This window comes from Oncorhynchus gorbuscha, unplaced genomic scaffold (assembly GCF_021184085.1).
Source record: "Oncorhynchus gorbuscha isolate QuinsamMale2020 ecotype Even-year unplaced genomic scaffold, OgorEven_v1.0 Un_scaffold_3839, whole genome shotgun sequence".
NCBI classification, from domain to species: Eukaryota; Metazoa; Chordata; class Actinopteri; order Salmoniformes; family Salmonidae; genus Oncorhynchus; species Oncorhynchus gorbuscha.
The window spans coordinates 1-27425 of NW_025747992.1; the positions used below are offsets into that span (position 1 = coordinate 1).

The following is a 27425-nucleotide window of genomic DNA, read 5'->3' on the forward strand; positions in this document are numbered from 1 at the left end:
GTAGGGAAGGGTATGTAGAGATATGCTGCTTATAAGTGTCCAGAGACAAAGAGAGACAGAGAGTAGAGGACAGGGGGTTGATAGACTGAAACACTATGGTAAACAAGCAACACACACCAACACACACACACTTCACTAGTCATTTGGACAGCCTGGAGGTAGTGGATTAAAAACAACAATTATCACGACAGAGATTGATTAGGATTAGGATTATAGTCCTGCAGGGTTTTTGACAGGCGTTAGCACTCAACTCTAGATGATTATTAGACAGGAAATAGTATCAAATATTGAATTGATCAATTGTATTAGTGCTCTAATTCTGATGTAGAAGGTTAGGTTAGCCTGATATTAGTCAATGGTCTTAGTGAGGGAGTACTGTAGCGCTGATTTCCCAGTTTCCATCTCTAATGTGGAAACTAGTGCTTGGTGAGCCATGAGGCACAAAATGGCGCCAGGCATCACCAAACCGAGGTGGTGTCTACTGCTAGACGGTGGTGGTGGATGATATGACGTCATAGAGTTGAGGAGGGCACATATTTGCTTCTAAACCAGCCCTTTTGTGGACCTCTATCCACCTCTCTATGGGTGGTTTTCAGCAGTTGGCCCTGTGAATCAGGGATGTAATTCATTCCTCCGATCTCTGTTTGTCGAAATGCTTCTGAAACAGAAGCAAACGGAACGAATCTGGGAGGGGACCTACCTGAATTTGTCCCGATAGAAACTCGTATTTTTTTGCTGCTTATAAAATGGTAAACGGTTTTCCATAATGAACACACCCCAGGTGAAGAACTAGTAGTGATGTTTAGTGATGACAGGGGGACAGGGGAACACATACATAGGTCACATGCATCTAGAGTACGTGTACACAGACACACTATGGGGACAGGACTAAAGGAGCGTCGGCTGTGGTTTACTAGGGGGGACACGAATTAAGGACGGGACATGGACAGGAAGTCACTCCCGGATGACTTCAAGGTAAAACGCCTTCGAAAACAACCAGCTTTAACCAATGGCTGTACTGGCAAGACCGTATCGCCCGTCCACAGACTCAAGAGATACAACATAAACTAAAAGAGGGAAAACCCAGCGTCAGACACCAAGTCTCAAAAGAAAGAGCACATGTCAACACCCATTTGTTTTCCTATGAAGAGGTATGAAGATATAAGAGAGCTCTTCAAGGGTTAACTGGGCCAAACCCAGCCTCTATACTTCCTTATTGAGACCTGAGGATGCAGTGATGAAGTCTGGTTCAAGGAGAAGTACAAGAGGTCAAGTCTTACCAAATGGTTAGCTACCAAATGGTTAGCAGCACTGGTCCAGTCTTGTACTACCAAATGGTTAGCACCACTGGTCCAGTCTTGTACTACCAAATGGTTAGCACCACTGGTCCAGTCTTGTACTACCAAATGGTTAGCACCACTGCCCTGTCTTGTACTACCAAATGGTTAGCAGCACTGGTCCAGTCTTGTACTACCAAATGGTTAGCACCATTGGTCCAGTCTTGTACTACCAAATGGTTAGCACCACTGGTCCAGTCTTGTACTACCAAATGGTTAGCACCACTGGCCCAGTCTCATACTACCAAATGGTTAGCAGCACTGGTCCAGTCTTGTACTACCAAATGGTTGGCACCACTGGCCCAGTCTTCTACTACCAAATGGTTAGCACCACTGGCCCAGTCTCATACTACCAAATGGTTCTTGTACTACCAAATGCACCACTGGCCCAGTCGTGTACTACCAAATGGTTGGCCCAGTCTACCACTGGCCCAGTCTTGTACTACCAAATGGTTAGCACCACTGGCCCAGTCGTGTACTACCAAATGGTTAGCACCACTGGCCCAGTCGTGTACTACCAAATGGTTAGCACCACTGGCCCAGTCTTGTACTACCAAATGGTTAGCACCACTGGCCCAGTCTTGTACTACCAAATGGTTAGCACCACTGGCCCAGTCGTGTACTACCAAATGGTTAGCACCACTGGCCCAGTCGTGTACTACCAAATGGTTAGCACCACTGGCCCAGTCTTACGGTTCCATTTGACATGCAGAATAGACTAACCATAGTTTACATCAGAATTAGAGACTGACAAAATATTTTTTTTTCATATTTTTTCATCTGTCAGACTAAAACACCTGTTTTGAATACAATCTATTACATTTAAAAAAGCCAGGCTGCCAAAATGACCTTTGCGATGGTATTTCGACCCTCGAAGGTAAAACACCTTCAGGGTTCAGAGGGGGCATACTGTAGTAGAGTGTGTACTAGAAAGTGTGCACTTACAGAGGGTGGAGGGGATTCCCTGCCAATCAGAGGCGTGTTCTCACACCTGGGGGTCTGAAAGTTTGCGTTCTGGGTCCTGCGTCACAAACGAGAGGTTACTGAGGTCACTTCCTGGTTACTGAGGTCACTTCCTGGTTACTGAGGTCACTTCCTGGTTATTGTTGTCACTTCCTGGTTACTGAGGTCACTTCCTGGTTATTGTTGTCACTTCCTGGTTATTGTTGTCATTTCCTGGTTACTGAGGTCACTTCCTGCACTACAGTCCTCCCTACAACAACTAGATTGCGTCCCAATGATCTCTCCTTTCTCCCGAAGTGTGCACTTGTTCACTTCCCTTCATGCATATGACTGGAATACGGAAACTCCATCTCGTATTCTAGTATCCATGACAACATCAATCAAATGCTTTTTACAATGGTGGGGAGTGGTGAATGAGCATACTTCAAGAGGAAGGAGAGATCGTTGGGACTTAGCCTCAGACCCTCAGTATGTGGTCGGTGTCACAACAACAGCACCTTGTCTGCTATATTATTGTCCTAGCGCTAGATGCTTAAAGGGTTGGGCCAGTAACCAAAAGGTTGATGTGCCCTTGAGCAAAGCACTGAACCCTGATTTGCTCCTTGGGTGCCGTACTACTCTGGCCGACCATGTAAAACAACACATTTCAATGCACCTATCCGGTGCATGTGATAATCTTCTTCTTCTTTTAAATACATAATGTATTGTTTTGTATGAGTGGTATACTTAATGGAATACACTAATGCATAACTTAAACTTACGTTGACTAGTTGAAAAGCTATGCAGGCCTATTACGTTGACTAGTTGAAAAGCTATGCAGGCCTATTACGTTGACTAGTTGAAAGGTATGCAGGCCTATTACGTTGACTAGTTGAAAAGCTATGCAGGCTTATTACGTTGACTAGTTGAAAGCTATGCAGGCCTATTACGTTGACTAGTTGAAAGGTATGCAGGCCTATTACGTTGACTAGTTGAAAAGCTATGCAGGCTTATTACGTTGACTAGTTGAAAGCTATGCAGGCCTATTACGTTGACTAGTTGAAAGCTATGCAGGCCTATTACGTTGACTAGTTGAAAGCTATGCAGGCCTATTACGTTGACTAGTTGAAAAGCTATGCAGGCCTGTTACTTGACTAGTTGAAAGATATGCAGGCCTATTACGTTGACTAGTTGAAAGATATGCAGGCCTATTACGTTGACTAGTTGAAAAGCTATGCAGGCCTATTACGTTGACTAGTTGAAAGATATGCAGGCCTATTACGTTGACTAGTTGAAAGCTATGCAGGCCTATTACGTTGACTAGTTGAAAGATATGCAGGCCTATTACGTTGACTAGTTGAAAGCTATGCAGGCCTGTTACGGTGACTAGTTGAAAGATATGCAGGCCTATTACGTTGACTAGTTGAAAGCTATGCAGGCCTGTTACGGTGACTGAAGTGCGTTATTGAAGTGGACGAGGAGGAGAAACATGTACTGCAGTCATCATGTGTGTAGATGAAGGGTGTAAAACCTTGTAAGGCCACAGCGTTCAACCATGCAGATTGATATGTGTTTCACCTTATGGAAACACTACTGGGTATCATCCTGCTGACCATGATCTGTAACATGGTCCTTATCAGTGACACGAAGACATAGGGACTCTTTACTGAATAAAACAAACTTAGGCTACTTTATATACGTTTGTGAGTGTATCTGTTTTCAATGTGGCAGCCTGGTGGTTAAATATTACAATAGTATCAACGTTTGTCTGAGTCCATGCAGGCTCAAATGATCAGTGACGGGACTAGATAGCATGTGCTAGCTAGTGACTGGCAGGCAATGGGTTCCCGCTAGCGGCTAGCAGGCTAACTCACACCCTTTAGCTGTAGCTTTACGGTAGGTCGATACCAGTCAATGGCAATTGCGTGGCTAATTGGTAGCAGGCAATGGCTAACTTGTATGGCAGGCAGGCAATGTGTAAAAGCTAACTTCGATATGGCTAGCAGGCTTACTCACATGTAGCCTAATGTATATCACTGAGCAGGCAGTGTAGCTTCACTTGGGTAACTGATAGCTAACTGATAGCAGGCAGTGTTTTGTTTATGCTAGCAGGCTAACTCACTCGCTAGCTAGCAATAATGTATGGCAGAGGCAATGGCGATCGCGTGGCTAACTTGAGCTTGTATAGCAGGCAGTGTGTCGATTCTGCTAGCGGTGCTAACTGACATGTGGCTAGCAGGCTAACTCACTCGCTAGCTACAATAATCTATGGCAGGCAATGTAGATCGCGTGGCTAGCTTGTGTAGCAGGCAGTGTTTTGTTTCAGCTAGCGGCTACCGGTGGGGTGCTAACTCACATGTACTCAGTGACAGGGGCATTGCTGACAGTGTGGGCCGTAGCAGGGATGCTAGCTTCGCTGCCGTAGCTGCTACCACAGCTGTAGAGGCTGGGCATGTGCACGCGGTACAGGTTATCATGAGGACCCGCCCCCCGATTGCCCTGGGCAGCAGACTCGTCTTCTCCATCCTCATCATCCGTCCTTCATTGGCCAGGGCCAAGGGGAGGGGCCGGACCAAGGGAGGGGCCGGGCGAGGGGAGGGGCCGGTTAGGAAGGAGGGGTGAGGGGAGACAGACAGTGAGAGTGAGAACAGAGGAGAGAGGAGCTGATAGAGGGTCAACTCAGACTCATAGGACCCTTGAAGGAGGATAATACACCCTCAACCGACAGATCTAGGATCAGCTTCCCTCCCACAAACCTGACCTTTTACCATTAAATGAGGAAAATTAAAAACTGACCCAAGATCAGGGACTAGGGGCCAAGTCCACACTAAACCACCTAATTCCCTTGTATTGGTATTGGTGCAACAGAGAGACGCCAGGCAAGAATAACCCCAAAACACCCCCACCACCATCAACCCCCAGGCACCACCCCACCACAAAGCACAGGTGCACACGAGGATCACAGAACACTGTCTTGGGGTCAAAGATCAGAAGTCAGGAGTCAGATTTGTTCCATTTCAGCCAATTGTAGAAGGAACCCGATCATGCAGTTTTCAGCATCATCCTCACCGTCATCAGTAGCAGCTCTGTCTCAGCAGCAGAGGGATACAGCAAGAGGACAGGAGAGAAGCTTAGAGCTTATTTACAAAGGAATCGGCGGAATCGATTCCCCTGAACGGCAGCCAATGACTGACTCCCCATAATGAGCATTCATTTCAAGCCATTTGATTCTTTTCAAGCCATTTGATTCAATCATTTCAAGCCATTTGATTCATTTCAAGCCATTTGATTCATTTCAAGCCATTTGATTCATTTCAAGCCATTTGATTCATTCCTTTCAATCACACTTGAGGAGGAAGTGGGGCGGCAGGTAGCCTAGTGGTTAGAGCGTTGGGCCAGTAAAGCGAGAGGTTGCTGGATCGAATCCCCGAGCTGACAAGGTAAAAAATATGTCGTTCTGCCCCTTAACAAGGCACCTTTCCTAGACCATCGTTGTAAATAAGAATTTGTTCTTACCTGCCTTGCCTAGTTAAATAAAGCATACATTTAAAAAAGCAATTTGATTCATTCATTTCAGGTTATTTGATTCATGCATCTGAAATCTTGAGTGCACAAAAATGTAAATTCATACAAAATGTCACAAAGAAAACTAAAATCAGGTCAAAATGGCAGCTGCTGGTGAACCATTTTCTGCTGTGACAGACAATAATAATAATAATAAAATAAACAATGATCAATAACAAAACAAAACAACAATCGGCAGCGAAAAATAATGAAAGAATCAGATATAGGACGCTTATTGGGAAGGTAGTGAGTGCAGGTCAACTACACAGGGTATAAAACATGTTTGTAGAACTTTAGATCGGTCCGTAGAGATGCCCGGGCAGTGAAGAGGAAAGCACTGGTTGCCGAGAGGCTTCAGCTGTTATCTCGTCACACCACCAGGGGGCAGCAGTGCTATTTCAGAATTAGGTTCTAATGCTGCCACACTCGCATATAAAGCTGCGCAAAACTCATCCACACACACAGAGCCCAAACGCAGGACTGTTCCTACACGAAGCACTCTGCCAAGGCCTCTCTTCTCGATGATAGAAACACAGGAGGAGGTCGACGAGGGACACACAGAATCTCTGTCGCTACAGAGATGTCAATTGAGAAGTCCAATGTATTTAGTACAAAATATATTACGCCAAGGGCCAAAACCGTCAATGACCCTTTAATCTATTTATATGATCTGTGTTCCCATCAACTGTTACTGAGGATTCCATCATCCCATTCCGAGTCACAGGTTTTTACAAATCAGAACATTGGTAGGAGAAAGGAGGACGAGGAGAAGAAACAGAAGGAGGGATGAGGGGGGACAGAAAATAATGGTGTTGACCCAATTAGAAGATGTGAAATAAAACTGAGAGACGGGCACAGACAGACAGACAGACAGACAGACAGACAGACAGACAGACAGACAGACAGACAGACAGACAGACAGACAGACAGACAGACAGACAGACAGACAGACAGACAGACAGACAGACAGACGAGAGAGTCTGATAGACAGACAGACAGATGCACTATACTAAACATGAAGGCTGTGTACAGTAGTAGTAGTAGTAGTAGTAGTAGCAGCAGTAGTATTAGTAGTAGTAGTAGTAGCAGCAGCAGTAGTATTAGTAGTAGTAGTAGTAAGATCTGATCAATGTCTTAGCAGGGAATAGGCCAGATGTGTGTGTTCAGGTGTTTGTGTTGTGTGTTAAGGTGTTTGTGTTGTGTGTTCAGGTGTTTGTGTTGTGTGTGTTCAGGTGTTTGTGTTGTGTGTGTTAAGGTGTTTGTGCTGTGTGTTCAGGTTTGTGTTGTGTGTTTGTGTTGTGTGTTAAGGTGTTTGTGTTGTGTGTTCAGGTGTTTGTGCAGGTGTGTTCAGGTGTGTGTTAAGGTGTTTGTGTTGTGTGTGTTCAGGTGTGTTAAGGTGTTTGTCTTGTGTGTGTTCAGGTGTATGTTCAGGTGTGTTACCTCTTGCTCTGCCAGGTGTGTGGCACACTGCAGACGATGGAAGAGAACATGAGAGCTGTTACGAAGGAGAACAGCACCAGGTAGATCAGCCCCTCCACTCCATCATAACACAACCCTGTTAGAGCCTGGACATAGTCCTGGAACACAACAATATAACACCACCCTGTTAGAGCCTGGACATAGTCCTGGAACACAACAATATAACACCACCCTGTTAGAGCCTGGACATAGTCCTGGAACACAACAATATAACACCACCCTGTTAGAGCCTGGACATAGTCCTGGAACACAACAATATAACACCACCCTGTTAGAGCCTGGACATAGTCCTGGAATACAACAATATAACACCACCCTGTTAGAGCCTGGACATCGTCCTGGAACACAACAATATAACACCACCCTGTTAGAGCCTGGACATAGTCCTGGAACACAACAATATAACACCACCCTGTTAGAGCCTGGACATAGTCCTGGAACACAACAATATAACACCACCCTGTTAGAGCCTGGACATAGTCCTGGAACACAACAATATAACACCACCCTGTTAGAGCCTGGACATAGTCCTGGAATACAACAATATAACACCACCCTGTTAGAGCCTGGACATAGTCCTGGAACACAACAATATAACACCACCCTGTTAGAGCCTGGACATAGTCCTGGAACACAACAATATAACACCACCCTGTTAGAGCCTGGACATAGTCCTGGAATACAACAATATAACACCACCCTGTTAGAGCCTGGACATAGTCCTGGAACACAATATAACACCACCCTGTTAGAGCCTGGACATAGTCCTGGAACACAACAATATAACACCACCCTGTTAGAGCCTGGACATAGTCCTGGAACACAACAATATAACACCACCCTGTTAGAGCCTGGACATAGTCCTGGAACACAACATAACACCACCCTGTTAGAGCCTGGACATAGTCCTGGAACACAATATAACACCACCCTGTTAGAGCCTGGACATAGTCCTGGAACACAATATAACACCACCCTGTTAGAGCCTGGACATAGTCCTGGAACACAATATAACACCACCCTGTTAGAGCCTGGACATAGTCCTGGAACACAACAATATAACACCACCCTGTTAGAGCCTGGACATAGTCCTGGAACACAACATAACTCCACCCTGTTAGAGCCTGGACATAGTCCTGGAACACAACATAACTCCACCCTGTTAGAGCCTGGACATAGTCCTGGAACACTACAATATAACACCACCCTGTTAGAGCCTGGACATAGTCCTGGAACACAATATAACACCACCCTTAGAGCCTGGACAGAGTCCTGGAACACAATATAACACCACCCTGTTAGAGCCTGGACATAGTCCTGGAACACAACATAACACCACCCTGTTAGAGCCTGGACATAGTCCTGGAACACAACATAACACCACCCTGTTAGAGCCTGGACATAGTCCTGGAACACAACATAACACCACCCTGTTAGAGCCTGGACATAGTCCTGGAATACAACAATATAACACCACCCTGTTAGAGCCTGGACATAGTCCTGGAATACAACAATATAACACCACCCTGTTAGAGCCTGGACATAGTCCTGGAATACAAAAATATAACACCACCCTGTTAGAGCCTGGACATAGTCCTGGAATACAACAATATAACACCACCCTGTTAGAGCCTGGACATAGTCCTGGAACACAACAATATAACACCACCCTGTTAGAGCCTGGACATAGTCCTGGAACACAATATAACACCACCCTGTTAGAGCCTGGACATAGTCCTGGAACACAACAATATAACACCACCCTGTTAGAGCCTGAACATAGTCCTGGAACACAACAATATAACACCACCCTATTAGAGCCTGGACATAGTCCTGGAACACAATATAACACCACCCTGTTAGAGCCTGGACATAGTCCTGGAACACAATATAACACCACCCTGTTAGAGCCTGGACATAGTCCTGGAACACAATATAACACCACCCTGTTAGAGCCTGGACATAGTCCTGGAACACTACAATATAACACCACCCTGTTAGAGCCTGGACATAGTCCTGGAACACAATATAACACCACCCTGTTAGAGCCTGGACAGAGTCCTGGAACACAATATAACACCACCCTGTTAGAGCCTGGACATAGTCCTGGAACACAATATAACACCACCCTGTTAGAGCCTGGACAGAGTCCTGGAACACAATATATAACACCACCCTGTTAGAGCCTGGACATAGTCCTGGAACACAATATAACACCACCCTGTTAGAGCCTGGACATAGTCCTGGAACACAATATAACACCACCCTGTTAGAGCCTGGACAGAGTCCTGGAACACAATATAACACCACCCTGTTAGAGCCTGGACATAGTCCTGGAACACAATATAACACCACCCTGTTAGAGCCTGGACATAGTCCTGGAACACAATATAACACCACCCTGTTAGAGCCTGGACATAGTCCTGGAACACAATATAACACCACCCTGTTAGAGCCTGGACAGAGTCCTGGAACACAATATAACACCACCCTGTTAGAGCCTGGACAGAGTCCTGGAACACAATATAACACCACCCTGTTAGAGCCTGGACATAGTCCTGGAACACAATATAACACCACCCTGTTAGAGCCTGGACATAGTCCTGGAACACAATATAACACCACCCTGTTAGAGCCTGGACAGAGTCCTGGAACACAATATAACACCACCCTGTTAGAGCCTGGACAGAGTCCTGGAACACAATATAACACCACCCTGTTAGAGCCTGGACATAGTCCTGGAACACAATATAACACCACCCTGTTAGAGCCTGGACATAGTCCTGGAACACAATATAACACCACCCTGTTAGAGCCTGGACATAGTCCTGGAACACTACAATATAACACCACCCTGTTAGAGCCTGGACATAGTCCTGGAACACTACAATATAACACCACCCTGTTAGAGCCTGGACAGAGTCCTGGAACACAATATAACACCACCCTGTTAGAGCCTGGACATAGTCCTGGAACACAATATAACACCACCCTGTTAGAGCCTGGACAGAGTCCTGGAACACAATATAACACCACCCTGTTAGAGCCTGGACATAGTCCTGGAACACAATATAACACCACCCTGTTAGAGCCTGGACATAGTCCTGGAACACAATATAACACCACCCTGTTAGAGCCTGGACATAGTCCTGGAACACAATATAACACCACCCTGTTAGAGCCTGGACAGAGTCCTGGAACACAATATAACACCACCCTGTTAGAGCCTGGACATAGTCCTGGAACACAATATAACACCACCCTGTTAGAGCCTGGACATAGTCCTGGAACACAATATAACACCACCCTGTTAGAGCCTGGACATAGTCCTGGAACACAATATAACACCACCCTGTTATAGCCTGGACATAGTCCTGGAACACAATATAACACCACCCTGTTAGAGCCTGGACATAGTCCTGGAACACAATATAACACCACCCTGTTAGAGCCTGGACATAGTCCTGGAACACTACAATATAACACCACCCTGTTAGAGCCTGGACATAGTCCTGGAACACAACATAACACCACCCTGTTAGAGCCTGGACATAGTCCTGGAATACAACAATATAACACCACCCTGTTAGAGCCTGGACATAGTCCTGGAATACAACAATATAACACCACCCTGTTAGAGCCTGGACATAGTCCTGGAATACAACAATATAACACCACCCTGTTAGAGCCTGGACATAGTCCTGGAATACAACAATATAACACCACCCTGTTAGAGCCTGGACATAGTCCTGGAACACAATATAACACCACCCTGTTAGAGCCTGGACATAGTCCTGGAACACAACAATATAACACCACCCTGTTAGAGCCTGAACATAGTCCTGGAACACAACAATATAACACCACCCTATTAGAGCCTGGACATAGTCCTGGAACACAATATAACACCACCCTGTTAGAGCCTGGACATAGTCCTGGAACACAATATAACACCACCTGTTAGAGCCTGGACATAGTCCTGGAACACAATATAACACCACCCTGTTAGAGCCTGGACATAGTCCTGGAACACTACAATATAACACCACCCTGTTAGAGCCTGGACATAGTCCTGGAACACAATATAACACCACCCTGTTAGAGCCTGGACAGAGTCCTGGAACACAATATAACACCACCCTGTTAGAGCCTGGACATAGTCCTGGAACACAATATAACACCACCCTGTTAGAGCCTGGACATAGTCCTGGAACACAATATAACACCACCCTGTTAGAGCCTGGACAGAGTCCTGGAACACAATATATAACACCACCCTGTTAGAGCCTGGACATAGTCCTGGAACACAATATAACACCACCCTGTTAGAGCCTGGACATAGTCCTGGAACACAATATAACACCACCCTGTTAGAGCCTGGACAGAGTCCTGGAACACAATATAACACAACCCTGTTAGAGCCTGGACATAGTCCTGGAAGACAATATAACACCACCCTGTTAGAGCCTGGACAGAGTCCTGGAACACAATATAACACCACCCTGTTAGAGCCTGGACATAGTCCTGGAACACAATATAACACCACCCTGTTAGAGCCTGGACATAGTCCTGGAACACAATATAACACCACCCTGTTAGAGCCTGGACATAGTCCTGGAACACAATATAACACCACCCTGTTAGAGCCTGGACAGAGTCCTGGAACACAATATAACACCACCCTGTTAGAGCCTGGACAGAGTCCTGGAACACAATATAACACCACCCTGTTAGAGCCTGGACATAGTCCTGGAACACAATATAACACCACCCTGTTAGAGCCTGGACATAGTCCTGGAACACTACAATATAACACCACCCTGTTAGAGCCTGGACATAGTCCTGGAACACAATATAACACCACCCTGTTAGAGCCTGGACAGAGTCCTGGAACACAATATAACACCACCCTGTTAGAGCCTGGACATAGTCCTGGAACACAATATAACACCACCCTGTTAGAGCCTGGACATAGTCCTGGAACACAATATAACACCACCCTGTTAGAGCCTGGACATAGTCCTGGAACACAATATAACACCACCCTGTTAGAGCCTGGACATAGTCCTGGAACACAATATAACACCACCCTGTTAGAGCCTGGACATAGTCCTGGAACACAATATAACACCACCCTGTTAGAGCCTGGACATAGTCCTGGAACACAATATAACACCACCCTGTTAGAGCCTGGACATAGTCCTGGAACACAATATAACACCACCCTGTTAGAGCCTGGACATAGTCCTGGAACACTACAATATAACACCACCCTGTTAGAGCCTGGACATAGTCCTGGAACACAGTATAACACCACCCTGTTAGAGCCTGGACATAGTCCTGGAACACAATATAACACCACCCTGTTAGAGCCTGGACATAGTCCTGGAACACAATATAACACCACCCTGTTAGAGCCTGGACATAGTCCTGGAACACTACAATATAACACCACCCTGTTAGAGCCTGGACATAGTCCTGGAACACAATATAACACCACCCTGTTAGAGCCTGGACAGAGTCCTGGAACACAATATAACACCACCCTGTTAGAACCTGGACATAGTCCTGGAACACAATATAACACCACCCTGTTAGAGCCTGGACATAGTCCTGGAACACAATATAACACCACCCTGTTAGAGCCTGGACATAGTCCTGGAACACAATATAACACCACCCTGTTAGAGCCTGGACATAGTCCTGGAACACAATATAACACCACCCTGTTAAAGACTGGACAGAGTCCTGGAACACAACAACATAACACCACCCTGTTAGAGCCTGGACATAGTCCTGGAACACAACAACATAACACCACCCTGTTAGAGCCTGGACATAGTCCTGGAACACAATATAACACCACCCTGTTAAAGACTGGACAGAGTCCTGGAACACAACAACATAACACCACCCTGTTAGAGCCTGGACATAGTCCTGGAACACAACAATATAACACCACCCTGTTAGAGCCTGGACATAGTCCTGGAACACAACAATATAACACCACCCTGTTAGAGCCTGGACATAGTCCTGGAACACAACAATATAACACCACCCTGTTAGAGCCTGGACATAGTCCTGGAACACAATATAACACCACCCTGTTAGAGCCTGGACATAGTCCTGGAACACAATATAACACCACCCTGTTAGAGCCTGGACATAGTCCTGGAACACAATATAACACCACCCTGTTAGAGCCTGGACATAGTCCTGGAACACAATATAACACCACCCTGTTAGAGCCTGGACATAGTCCTGGAACACAATATAACACCACCCCAGAGAAGAAGAGAGAAGATAAGTGAAGAAGAGGATAAGAGAAGAGATGAAGAGAGGATAAGAGAAGAGAAGCATAGAGGAGAAGAGAAGCATAGAGGAGAGGAGAAGAAGAGAGAAGAGAAGCGGAGAGGATAAGAGAAGAGAGGAGAGGATACGAGAAGAGGAGAAGAGAAGCATAGAGGAGAGGAGAAAAAGAGAGAAGAGAAGCGGAGAGGATAAGAGAAGAGAGGAGAGGATAAGAGAAGAGAGGAGAGGAAAAGAGAAGAGGAGAAGAGATGAAGAGAGGAGAGAGAAGCGGGAGTGAGTCATATTGTCATATTGAGGGTTGTTGTCAGCTGTTTGATTTGAGGAAAGAGACAGTCTGGTGGCTTGAGATCTCCCTGGTAACAACTCTTACTAGTCACGACAACACCGTTTGAAAACGGTTGAATCAAGGTGTAAAGGAGGTGGGATTTAACACGTTTTCTCTTTCTGGACTTCAAGAAGAGGAAAATCACTGTCATTATCATGAAGGGTGAGAGGAGAGAGAGAGGGGAGAACAGAGAGACAGAGAGACAGAGAGAGAGAGACAGCGAGAGCGAGAGAGACAGAGGGAGAGAGGGAGAGGGGAGAAAAATAGACAGAGAGACAGAGAGAGAGACAGCAAGAGCGAGAGAGACAGAGGGAGAGGGAGAGGGGAGAAAATAGACAGAGAGACAGCAGCGAGAGAGAGAGACAGCGAGAGAGAGAGACAGCGAGAGAGACAGAGAGAGAGACAGAGAGAGCGAGAGAGGGGGAGACAGAGAGAGCGAGGGAGAGGGGGAGACAGAGAGAGAGAGAGAGAGAGAGACAGAGAGTATGTTATCTACCTCACCTATAAATAATGAACAGTTGAACATGGGGATAAAGATTGTTTTATTTATTTGAAGGAGAGGAGCTCATTGACACCTTATAAGAGAGAGAGAGACACACACAGAGTAGCTACCCCACCTATAAATAATGAACAGTTGAACAGGGGGGGACCAAGACACACGTTTTATTTATTTGAAGGAGACACAGCACACACACACACACACACACACACACACACACACACACACACACACACACACACACACACGCCACACACACACACACAAACACACACACGCCACACACACACACACACACACACACACACACACACACACACACACACACACACACACACACACACACACACACAGTATCTCACCATGTGCAGGCTGCGACAGTCAACCAGAGCGGTGAGTTGATGAAGGCCAACCTCCGTAGAGTTCAATACAGTCTGAATCTGTTCCAGAGTCCCCTAGAGAACCACAGCAGAGGTTACATTCACACACAGCACCCGCACTGGCACACACCCACTTTCAAGCACTGTGAACACAGCACACACACTTTCAAGCACAAAAACAAACACACGTGAACATCAAACACACGCACACACACTCACACACCCCCTACCTTGGTGTTGGGGTAATCCCGTATAGCTGACTGTAGGAGTTCTGCCACGTCATCTTGCATCTCAACCAGGGCTTTGTGACTGCCAGTGAACACTACACACACTCACACACACCCCTACCTTGGTGTTGGGTAATCCTGACAGCTTCTGCAACACACACACACACACACACACACACACACACACACACACACACACACACACACACACACACACACACACACACACACACACACACACACACACACACACACACACACACATACACACACACACACACACAGGACTTCAGTGAAGGGCAGGACTTCAGGACTGTCCTTCATTCTTCCTGATTAGAATGTGTGTGGAGGAGGTGGAGTCGTACATGCTGGAAAGGATTTGATTGGCCACTGCTGCACCTCAGGTAATACTGCAGGATATCTGGAGAGAAACAGACACATATTGACGTCAATAATGTATTTATTTACCCCCTTTTACTGAATCAGGTAGATCAATTCAAATAGAAGAAGTTCTTATTTACAACAAGAAGACAGAGTGTACACTATGAAGATGATAGAGTGTGGTAATGAGGACAGACAGAGAAGAAGACAGAGTGTACACTATGAAGATGATAGAGTATGGTAATGAGGACACACAGAGAAGAAGACAGAGTGTACACTATGAAGATGATAGAGTATGGTAATGAGGACAGACAGAGAAGAAGACAGAGTGTACACTATGAAGATGATAGAGTATGGTAATGAGGACAGACAGAGAAGAAGACAGAGTGTACACTATGAAGATGATAGAGTATGGTAATGAGGACACACAGAGAAGAAGACAGAGTGTACACTATGAAGATGATAGAGTATGGTAATGAGGACAGACAGAGAAGAAGACAGAGTGTACACTATGAAGATGATAGAGTATGTGAGTAATGAGGAGAAACAGAGAATAATACAGACAACTAAAGAATGAGAGAGAGACACAGTCAATATATACAGACAACTAAACAATGAGAGAGAGACAGACAGACAGACAGACAGACAGACAGACAGACAGACAGAGAGACAGACAGACAGACAGAGAGAGAGAGAGAAGAGAGAGAGAGAGAGAGAGAGAGAGAGAGAGAGAGAGAGAGAGAGAGAGAGAGAGAGAGAGAGAGAGAGAGAGAGAGAGAGAGAGAGAGAGAGAGAGAGAGAGCGAGAGAGCGAGCGAACATCATTCACTGTAGGTCCTCAAACCCTGCATCAGTAAATGATTAAAACTAGGACTGATAAGGAACAAACCAACATGACCTGTAACAGGCCGCTGAGCCTCAACAACAACACTATCAACACCAATGTAAACACACCCACCAGGGCTTCTGTTACTGGTAACAGGCCGCTGAGCCTCAACAACAACACTATCAACAGTAAATGTTAAAACAGGACTGAGCCTAACAACAAGAATCAACCCCAATGTAAACCACCCACCAGGGCTTCTGTTAGACAACAGGCCGCTGAGCCTCAACAACAAGACTATCAACCCCAATGTAAACACACCCACCAGGGCTTCTGTTAGACGGTAACAGGCCGCTGAGCCTCAACAACAACACTATCAACCCCAATGTAAACACACCCACCAGGGCTTCTGTTAGACGGTAACAGGCCGCTGAGCCTCAACAACAACACTATCAACCCCAATGTAAACACACCCACGAGGGCTTCTGTTAGACGGTAACAGGCCGCTGAGCCTCAACAACAACACTATCAACCCCAATGTAAACACACCCACCGGGGCTTCTGTTAGACGGTAACAGGCCGCTGAGCCTCAACAACAACACTATCAACCCCAATGTAAACACACCCACCAGGGCTTCTGTTAGACGGTAACAGGCCGCTGAGCCTCAACAACAAGACTATCAACCCCAATGTAAACACACCCACCGGGGCTTCTGTTAGACGGTAACAGGCCGCTGAGCCTCAACAACAAGACTATCAACCCCAATGTAAACACACCCACCGGGCTTCTGTTAGACGGTAACAGGCCGCTGAGCCTCAACAACAAGACTATCAACCCCAATGTAAACACACCCACCAGGGCTTCTGTTAGACGGTAACAGGCCGCTGAGCCTCAACAACAAGACTATCAACCCCAATGTAAACACACCCACCAGGGCTTCTGTTAGACGGTAACAGGCCGCTGAGCCTCAACAACAAGACTATCAACCCCAATGTAAACACACCCACCAGGGCTTCTGTTAGACGGTAACAGGCCGCTGAGCCTCAACAACAACACTATCAACCCCAATGTAAACACACCCACCAGGGCTTCTGTTAGACGGTAACAGGCCGCTGAGCCTCAACAACAACACTATCAACCCCAATGTAAACACACCCACCAGGGCTTCTGTTAGACGGTAACAGGCCGCTGAGCCTCAACAACAACACTATCAACCCCAATGTAAACACACCCACCAGGGCTTCTGTTAGACGGTAACAGGCCGCTGAGCCTCAACAACAAGACTATCAACCCCAATGTAAACACACCCACCAGGGCTTCTGTTAGACGGTAACAGGCCGCTGAGCCTCAACAACAAGACTATCAACCCCAATGTAAACACACCCACCAGGGCTTCTGTTAGACGGTAACAGGCCGCTGAGCCTCAACAACAAGACTATCAACCCCAATGTAAACACACCCACCAGGGCTTCTGTTAGACGGTAACAGGCCGCTGAGCCTCAACAACAAGACTATCAACCCCAATGTAAACACACCCACCAGGGCTTCTGTTAGACGGTAACAGGCCGCTGAGCCTCAACAACAAGACTATCAACCCCAATGTAAACACACCCACCAGGGCTTCTGTTAGACGGTAACAGCGCCTTTTGGCTGATATTTGTTTTTTGAAAAGCGATAAATAAAATTGCCGCTGGAGAAGAAGAAAAACCCTGTTAAATAAATAAATACTGTTAATAAACCCTGTTAAATAAATACTATTAATAAACCCTGTTAAATAAATACTGTTAATAAACCCTGTTAAATAAATACTATTAATAAACCCTGTTAAATAAATACTATTAATAAACCCTGTTAAATAAATAAATACTGTTAATAAACCCTGTTAAATAAATACTATTAATAAACCCTGTTAAATAAATACTATTAATAAACCCTGTTAAATAAATAAATACTGTTAATAAACCCTGTTAAATAAATAAATACTGTTAATAAACCCTGTTAAATAAATACTATTAATAAACCCTGTTAAATAAATAAATACTGTTAATAAACCCTGTTAAATAAATAAATACTGTTAATAAACCCTGTTAAATAAATAAATACTGTTAATAAACCCTGTTAAATAAATAAATACATACTGTTAATAAACCCTGTTAAATAAATAAATACATACTGTTAATAAACCCTGTTAAATAAATAAATACATACTGTTAATAAACCCTGTTAAATAAATAAATACATACTGTTAATAAACCCTGTTAAATAAATAAATACATACTGTTAATAAACCCTGTTAAATAAATAAATACTGTTAATAAACCCTGTTAAATAAATAAATACTGTTAATAAACCCTGTTAAATAAATAAATACTGTTAATAAACCCTGTTAAATAAATAAATACTGTTAATAAACCCTGTTAAATAAATAAATACTGTTAATAAACCCTGTTAAATAAATAAATACTGTTAATAAACCCTGTTAAATAAATAAATACTGTTAATAAACCCTGTTAAATAAATAAATACTGTTAATAAACCCTGTTAAATAAATAAATACTGTTAATAAACCCTGTTAAATAAATACTGTTAATAAACCCTGTTAAATAAATAAATACTGTTAATAAACCCTGTTAAATAAATAAATACTGTTAATAAACCCTGTTAAATAAATAAATACATACTGTTAATAAACCCTGTTAAATAAATAAATACTGTTAATAAACCCTGTTAAATAAATAAATACTGTTAATAAACCCTGTTAAATAAATAAATACTGTTAATAAACCCTGTTAAATAAATACTAATATAAATAAATCCTAGTTATATTAGTAACCCATGCTAGTTGATGATAATCCTAGTTATATTAGTAACCCATGCTAGTTGATGATAATCCTAGTTATATTAGTAACCCATGCTAGTTGATGATAATCCTAGTTATATTAGTAACCCATGCTAGTTGATGATAATCCTAGTTATATTAGTAACCCATGCTAGTTGATGATAATCCTAGTTATATTAGTAACCCATGCTAGTTGATGATAATCCTAGTTATATTAGTAACCCATGCTAGTTGATGATAATCCTAGTTATATTAGTAACCCATGCTAGTTGATGATAATCCTAGTTATATTAGTAACCCATGCTAGTTGATGATAATCCTAGTTATATTAGTAACCCATGCTAGTTGATATAATCCTAGTTATATTAGTAACCCATGCTAGTTGATGATAATCCTAGTTATATTAGTAACCCATGCTAGTTGATGATAATCCTAGTTATATTATAGATCATTTCTAAAACATTTTCCAAACGGAAACCCTGACACATACACACACCAGGGGTAACCTTGAGACACAGCCAGGTGGAGAGGGAGGAGGAAGGGGAGAGAGGGGTAACCTTGAGACACAGCCAGGTGGAGAGGGAGGAGGAAGGGGAGAGAGGGGTAACCTTGAGACACAGCCAGGTGGAGAGGGAGGAGGAAGGGGAGAGAGGGGTAACCTTGAGACACAGCCAGGTGGAGAGGGAGGAGGAAGGGGAGAGAGGGGTAACCTTGAGACACAGCCAGGTGGAGAGGGAGGAGGAAGGGGAGAGAGGGGTAACCTTGAGACACAGCCAGGTGGAGAGGGAGGAGGAAGGGGAGAGAGAGGTAACCTTGAGACACAGCCAGGTGGAGAGGGAGGAGGAAGGGGAGAGAGGGGTAACCTTGAGACACAGCCAGGTGGAGAGGGAGGAGGAAGGGGAGAGAGAGGTAAACTGGTAACCTAACAGCCAGGTGGAGAGGGAGGAGGAAGGGGAGAGAGGGGTAACCTGGTAACCTAACAGCCAGGTGGAGAGGGAGGAGGAAGGGGAGAGAGGGGTAACCTGGTAACCTAACAGCCAGGTGGAGAGGAAGGAGGAAGGGGAGAGAGGGGTAACCTGGTAACCTAACAGCCAGGTGGAGAGGGAGGAGGAAGGGGAGAGAGGGGTAACCTGGTAACCTAACAGCCAGGTGGAGAGAGAGGAGGAGGAAGGGAGAGAGGGGTAACCTTGAGACACAGCCAGGTGGAGAGGGAGGAGGAAGGGGAGAGAGGGGTAACCTTGAGACACAGCCAGGTGGAGAGGGAGGAGGAAGGGGAGAGAGGGGTAACCTTGAGACACAGCCAGGTGGAGAGGGAGGAGGAAGGGGAGAGAGGGGTAACCTGGTAACCTAACAGCCAGGTGGAGAGGGAGGAAGAAGGGGAGAGAGGGGTAACCTGGTAACCTAACAGCCAGGTGGAGAGGGAGGAGGAAGGGGAGAGAGGGGTAACCTGGTAACCTAACAGCCAGGTGGAGAGGGAGGAGGAAGGGGAGAGAGGTAAAGAGAGGGGTAGAGAGAGAGAAGGTTCTCTGAAAGATTGACCACTGAAGAACAACCTTGATCTTCAAAAGAGGAGGGAGGGAGGGAGGGAGGGAGGAGGGAGGGAGGAGAGGGAAGGGAGGGAGGAGAGGGAGGGAGAGGGAGGAGGGAGGAGAGGAGGAGGAGGGAGAGGCCAGAGAGAGAGAGAGAGAGAGAGAGAGAGAGAGAGGAGAAGTGGAGGAACGGGAGGGTAGAATAATAATAATAATCGGAGGCCATCGGAGGCCGATGGAGGCCGATAATAGTAGGCCGATAAAGGCGGAGGCCGATAGTAAGGCGAGGCCAATAATAAGACGAGGCCAATAATAAGACTGCAGGCCAATAAGACGGAGGCCAATAATAAGGCGGAGGCCAATAGTAAGGCGAGGCCAATAAGACGGAGGCCATAATAAGGCGGAGGCCATAATAAGGCGGAGGCCAATAAGGCCGAGGCCAATAGTAAGGCGGAGGCCGATAATAAGGCGGAGGCCATAATAAGGCGGAGGCCAATAAGGCGGAGGCCAATAGTAAGGCGGAGGCCGATAATAAGGCGGAGGCCATAATAAGGCGGAGGCCGATAATAAGGCGGAGGCCGATAATAAGGCGGAGGCCGATAATAAGGCGGAGGCCATAATAAGGCGGAGGCCGATTAATAAGACAATAGCTTGAATGAAAAGATGAAGGATACACACACACAGTCAGGAGAGAGAAAGCAGGGCGGAGGCCAGAAGAGTTGCTGGAGGCGTTAAGCGGCCACAGAGACAAATAAGACAATAGCTTGAATGAAAAATGATGGAATCAGGAGAGAGAAAGCAGGGCGGAGAGAGAAGAGTTGCTGGAGCGTTAAGCTGCCACAGAGACAAATAGCAAACTGTCAAAAAGATGGAATCAAGAGGACGGAGATCCATCCATCCATCCATCCATCCATCCATCTATCTATCACTTCCCCCTCTACTTCATTCCCTGCCCTTGTTCCTGTAGTTGTTCCTGTAGTTGTTCCTGTAGTTGTTCTATCTTTCAGTCCCTTCTTTTCCCTGCCTCTCCTCTTCCCCCCTTCTGTTCCCACATTTCTCCACCTCCTTCCATCCAGCTTTGTCCTTCCCTCGTTCCCCTACCTTGGTTGATGACAGCGTTCTCCTTGGTTATCCTGGTGATGTAGGTATCCGGGGAAACACAGAAGTCGCTGGCCGTCTGTGAAGGAGAGACCATATGACCGTCACACAACCACAATACAGCCACACACACACAAAACCATAACCACAACACAACCAAACATAGGGTTCAGATCAAATTAAAAGTAAAGTATCTTAGATCTTTGGTATCTTAGACTACTTTGTCTAAGCCAATAGAAATCCAGTGAAATTATGTCATGTCACAGGAAACTGCCGTTGTCCTAGCAACACGTTTCCATGGAGACACTCACCGCGGCAGCTGCCAGCTCCAGTCCCAGAGACCCCAGCTGATGATGAGCGTCAGAACACCCAACAAACACACCCTGAGAGAGAGAGAGAGAGAGAGAGAGAGAGAGAGAGAGAGAGAGAGAGAGAGAGAGAGAGAGAGAGAGAGAGAGAGAGAGAGAGAGAGAGAGAGAGAGAGAGAGAGAGAGAGAGAGAGAGAGAGAGAGAGAGATTCACTTTGTATGTTATCTACCTCACTTGCTTTGGCAATGTTAACACATGTTTCCCATGTCAATAAAGCCCTTGAATTGAATTGAGAGAGAGAGAGGGAATTGACACCTTATAAATGTGAAAATCAGTGCGTGTGTGTGTGTGTGTGTGTGTGTGTGTGTGTGTGTGTGTGTGTGTGTGTGTGTGTGTGTGTGTGTGTGTGTGTGTGTGTGTGTGTGTGTGTGTGTGTGTGTGTGTGTGTGTGTGTGTGTGTGTGTGTGTGTGTGAAACAACGTGGGGTTGAGTCAGAGACATGTAACACACAACCTGTGAAATGTGAGTCATGCACACAAGATGGTCTTAATGTGTCCTCACTCCCACTCTGTCAATCTCTCTCACTCTCTCCTACCCTTCTACCCTCTCTCACTCTCTCCTACCCTCTCTCACTCTCTCTCCTACCCTCTCTCTCTCTCCTACCCTCCTACCCTCTCTCACTCTCTCCTATCCTCTCTCACTCTCTCTCCTACCCTCTCTCTCCCTCTCTCACTCTCTCCTACCCTCTCTCACTCTCTCCTACCCTCTCTCACTCTCTCCTATCCTCTCTCACTCTCTCTCCTACCCTCTCTCTCTCTCCTATCCTCCTACCCTCTCTCGCTCTCTCCTATCCTCTCTCGCTCTCTCCTACACTCTCTCTCCTATCCTCTCTCGCTCTCTGTCCTACGCTCTCTCTCTCGCTCTTTCAATCTCATCATCTCTCACTCCCACCGTCCTTTCTTCTCTCATCATGTCCTGACTCCACAACTTTCCTCTTCTCACTGCCTTTTCTCTCCCTCTAATCATCCCTCGCTCGACCAGCCTAAACTCCTCTCTCCCTCTAACCAGCCCTCGCTCGACCAGCCTAAACTCCTCTCTCCCTCTAACCAGCCCTCGCTCTACCAGCCTAAACTCCTCTCTCCCTCTAACCAGCCCTCGCTCTACCAGCCTAAACTCCTCTCTCCCTCTAACCAGCCCTCGCTCTACCAGCCTAAACTCCTCTCTCCCTCTAACCAGCCCTCGCTCGACCAGCCTAAACTCCTCTCTCCATCTAACCAGCCCTCGCTCGACCAGCCTAAACTCCTCTCTCCCTCTAACCAGCCCTCGCTCTACCAGCCTAAACTCCTCTCTCCCTCTAACCAGCCCTCGCTCTACCAACCTAAACTCCTCTCTCCCTCTAACCAGCCCTCGCTCTACCAGCCTAAACTCCTCTCTCCCTCTAACCAGCCCTCGCTCTACCAGCCTAAACTCCTCTCTCCCTCTAACCAGCCCTCGCTCTACCAGCCTAAACTCCTCTCTCCCTCTAATCATCCCTCGCTCTACCAGCCTAAACTCCTCTCTCCCTCTAACCAGCCCTCGCTCTACCAGCCTAAACTCCTCTCTCCCTCTAACCAGCCCTCGCTCTACCAGCCTAAACTCCCCTCTCCCTCTAATCATCCCTCGCTCTACCAGCCTAAACTCCTCTCTCCCTCTCGTCATCCGTCGCTCTACCAGCCTAAACTCTTCTCTCCCTCTCGTCATCCCTCGCTCTACCAGCCTAAACTCCTCTCTCCCTCTAGTCATCCCTCGCTCTACCAGCCTAAACTCCTCTCTCCCTCTCGTCATCCCTCGCTCTACCAGCCTAAACTCCTCTCTCCCTCTAATCATCCCTCGCTCTACCAGCCTAAACTCCTCTCTCCCTCTCGTCATACCTCACTCTACCAGCCTAAACTCCTCTCTCCCTCTAATCATCCCTCGCTCTACCAGCCTAAACTCCTCTCTCCCTCTAATCATCCCTCGCTCTACCAGCCTAAACTCCTCTCTCCCTCTAATCATCCCTCGCTCTACCAGCCTAAACTCCTCTCTCCCTCTAGTCATCCCTCGCTCTACCAGCCTAAACTCCAGAGTTTAACCAACATCCAGAGTTCTCTGTGGTCGTCATGTGGTGTGGCTCACCCAATCAGAGTGCCTTTAGAGTTGCGTATCAGTCCGAACAGAACCAGCAGACAGATCAGAACATCAAACAGCAGCAGAGTCAGGTATACCAGCCACCTGGAAATATATAACACAATATATAACACAATATATAACACAATATATAACACAATATATAACACTATACCAGCCACCTGGAAATATATAACACAATATATAACACAATATATAACACAATATATAACACAATATATAACACAATATATAACACAATATATAACACAATATATAACACAATATATAACACAATATATAACACAATATATAACACAATATATAACACAATATATAACACAATATGGAAATATATAACCACCTGGAAATATATAACACAATATATAACACAATATATAACACAATATATAACACAATATATAACACAATATATAACACTATACCAGCCACCTGATATAACACAATATATAACAAATATATAACACAATATATAACACAATATATAACACAATATATAACACTATACCAGCCACCTGGAAATATATAACACAATATATAACACAATATATAACACTAATAAATATAAACACAATATATAACACAATATATAACACTATACCAGCCACCTGGAAATATATAACACAATATATAACACAATATATAACACTATACCAGCCACCTGGAAATATATAACACAATATATAACACAATATATAACACTATACCAGCCACCTGGAAATATATAACACAATATATAACACAATATATAACACAATATATAACACTATACCAGCCACCTGGAAATATATAACACAATATATAACACAATATATAACACTATACCAGCCACCTGGAAATATATAACACAATATATAACACAATATATAACACAATATATAACACTATACCAGCCACCTGGAAATATATAACACAATATATAACACAATATATAACACTATACCAGCCACCTGAAAATATATAACACAATATATAACACAATATATAACACAATATATAACACTATACCAGCCACCTGGAAATATATAACACAATATATAACACAATATATAACACAATATATAACACTATACCAGCCACCTGGAAATATATAACACAATATATAACACAATATATAACACTATACCAGCCACCTGAAAATATATAACACTATACAATATATAAACACAATATATAACACAATATATAACACTATACCAGCCACCTGAAAATATATAACACAATATATAACACAATATATAACACTATACCAGCCACCTGAAAATATATAACACAATATATAACACAATATATAACACAATATATAACACTATACCAGCCACCTGGAAATGTATAACACAATATATAACACAATATATAAGACAATATATAAGACAATATATAAGACAATATATAAGACAGTATATAAGACAGTATATAAGACAACATATAAGACAATATATAAGACAATATATAAGACAATATATAAGACAGTATATAAGACAATATAAGACATATAAAGACAATATATAAGACAATATATAAGACAATATATAAGACAGTATATAAGACAGTATATAAGACAATATATAAGACAATATATAAGACAATATATAAGACAATATATAACACAATATATAAGACAACATATAAGACAATATATAAGACAATATATAAGACAATATATAAGACAATATATAAGACAGTATATAAGACAGTACAGACAATATATAAGACAGTATATAAGACAGTATATAAGACAATATATAAGACAACATATAAGACAGTATATAAGACAGTATATAAGAGGAAGGCAGGTCTCGTCCAGCAGATGGAACTGTAATACCCTGTATGGTACATGTATTCAGCTGTAACTCACCTGTACCAGTCGAAGGCTTCCGTCTTGAAGGCCAGGTCTTCTAGGGAGATCTCAGAGTTACTCCAGAAAGGGATGTCCACCATGAGTCTGACCAGCTCATCCAGCTGACCCTGGAGCTTCTGGACGATGGACACGTAGTCAGTCTGGTCAGAGTAGACCGTCTCCAACTGGACCAGACCTCCCTCCACTGTCTGGTTCAGAGACAGGGCGCTGTCCATCACCTACAGAGACAGAGAGAGAGAGACACATAGTCAGTCTGGTCAGAGTAGACCGTCTCCAACTGGACCAGACCTCCCTCCACTGTCTGGTTCAGAGACAGGGCGCTGTCCGTCACCTACAGAGACAGAGAGAGAGAGACACATTTGTGAGTGTTTTTTTAGAATCTGGAAGGTGTTGAGAGGTAGGATGAAAGTGGAGGGATGTTAGCCCTTATTGTGGTAGGATGAAAGTGGAGGGATGTTAGCCCTTAGTGTGGTAGGATGAAAGTGGAGGGATGTTAGAGCTCTGTGCTTGGAGTATATATGTGAGCGTGTGAGTGTGTGCGTGTGTGTGTGACTGTCCCACCAGTTTGTCGACCCCTGCCACGGTGCAGTTGGCGTGTGTGTGTGTGTGTGTGTGTGTGTGTGTGTGTGTGTGTGTGTGTGTGTGTGTGTGTGTGTGTGTGTGTGTGTGTGTGTGTGTGTGTGTGTGTGTGTGTGTGTGTGTGTGTGTGTGACTGTCCCACCAGTTTGTCGACCCCTGCCACGGTGCGGTTGGCGTGCCGTAGAGAATACGCCAGGCGGTTGGCTCCATCACATGACTCCCCATTTCCATAGAAACCCACGGCGATGCCGGCACTGCGGAAAAGACAGGAAACAGGAAGTGTTATCGCATTGGCCAATATCAGTCACACAGACACACACTAACATGTATACTCCAAACACAAGCACAGAGCTCTAACATCCCTCCAATTTCATCCTACCGCACAGAGCTCTAACATCCCTCCAATTTCATCCTACCGCACAGAGCGCTAACATCCCTCCAATTTCATCCTACCGCACAGAGCTCTAACATCCCTCCAATTTCATCCTACCGCACAGAGCTCTAACATCCCTCCAATTTCATCCTACCGCACAGAGCTCTAACATCCCTCCAATTTCATCCTACCGCACAGAGCTCTAACATCCCTCCAATTTCATCCTACCGCACAGAGCTCTAACATCCCTCCAATTTCATCCTACCGCACAGAGCTCTAACATCCCTCCAATTTCATCCTACCGCACAGAGCTCTAACATCCCTCCAATTTCATCCTACCGCACAGAGCTCTAACATCCCTCCAATTTCATCCTACCGCACAGAGCTCTAACATCCCTCCAA

At 44.9% G+C, this 27425-nt stretch overlaps 1 pseudogene; it reads right to left on the bottom strand.

The window, feature by feature from the left end:
* Positions 1-2026: 2026 nt before the first annotated feature.
* LOC124028201 lies at positions 2027-26912 on the bottom strand (annotated as a pseudogene).
* Positions 26913-27425: the final 513 nt, after the last annotated feature.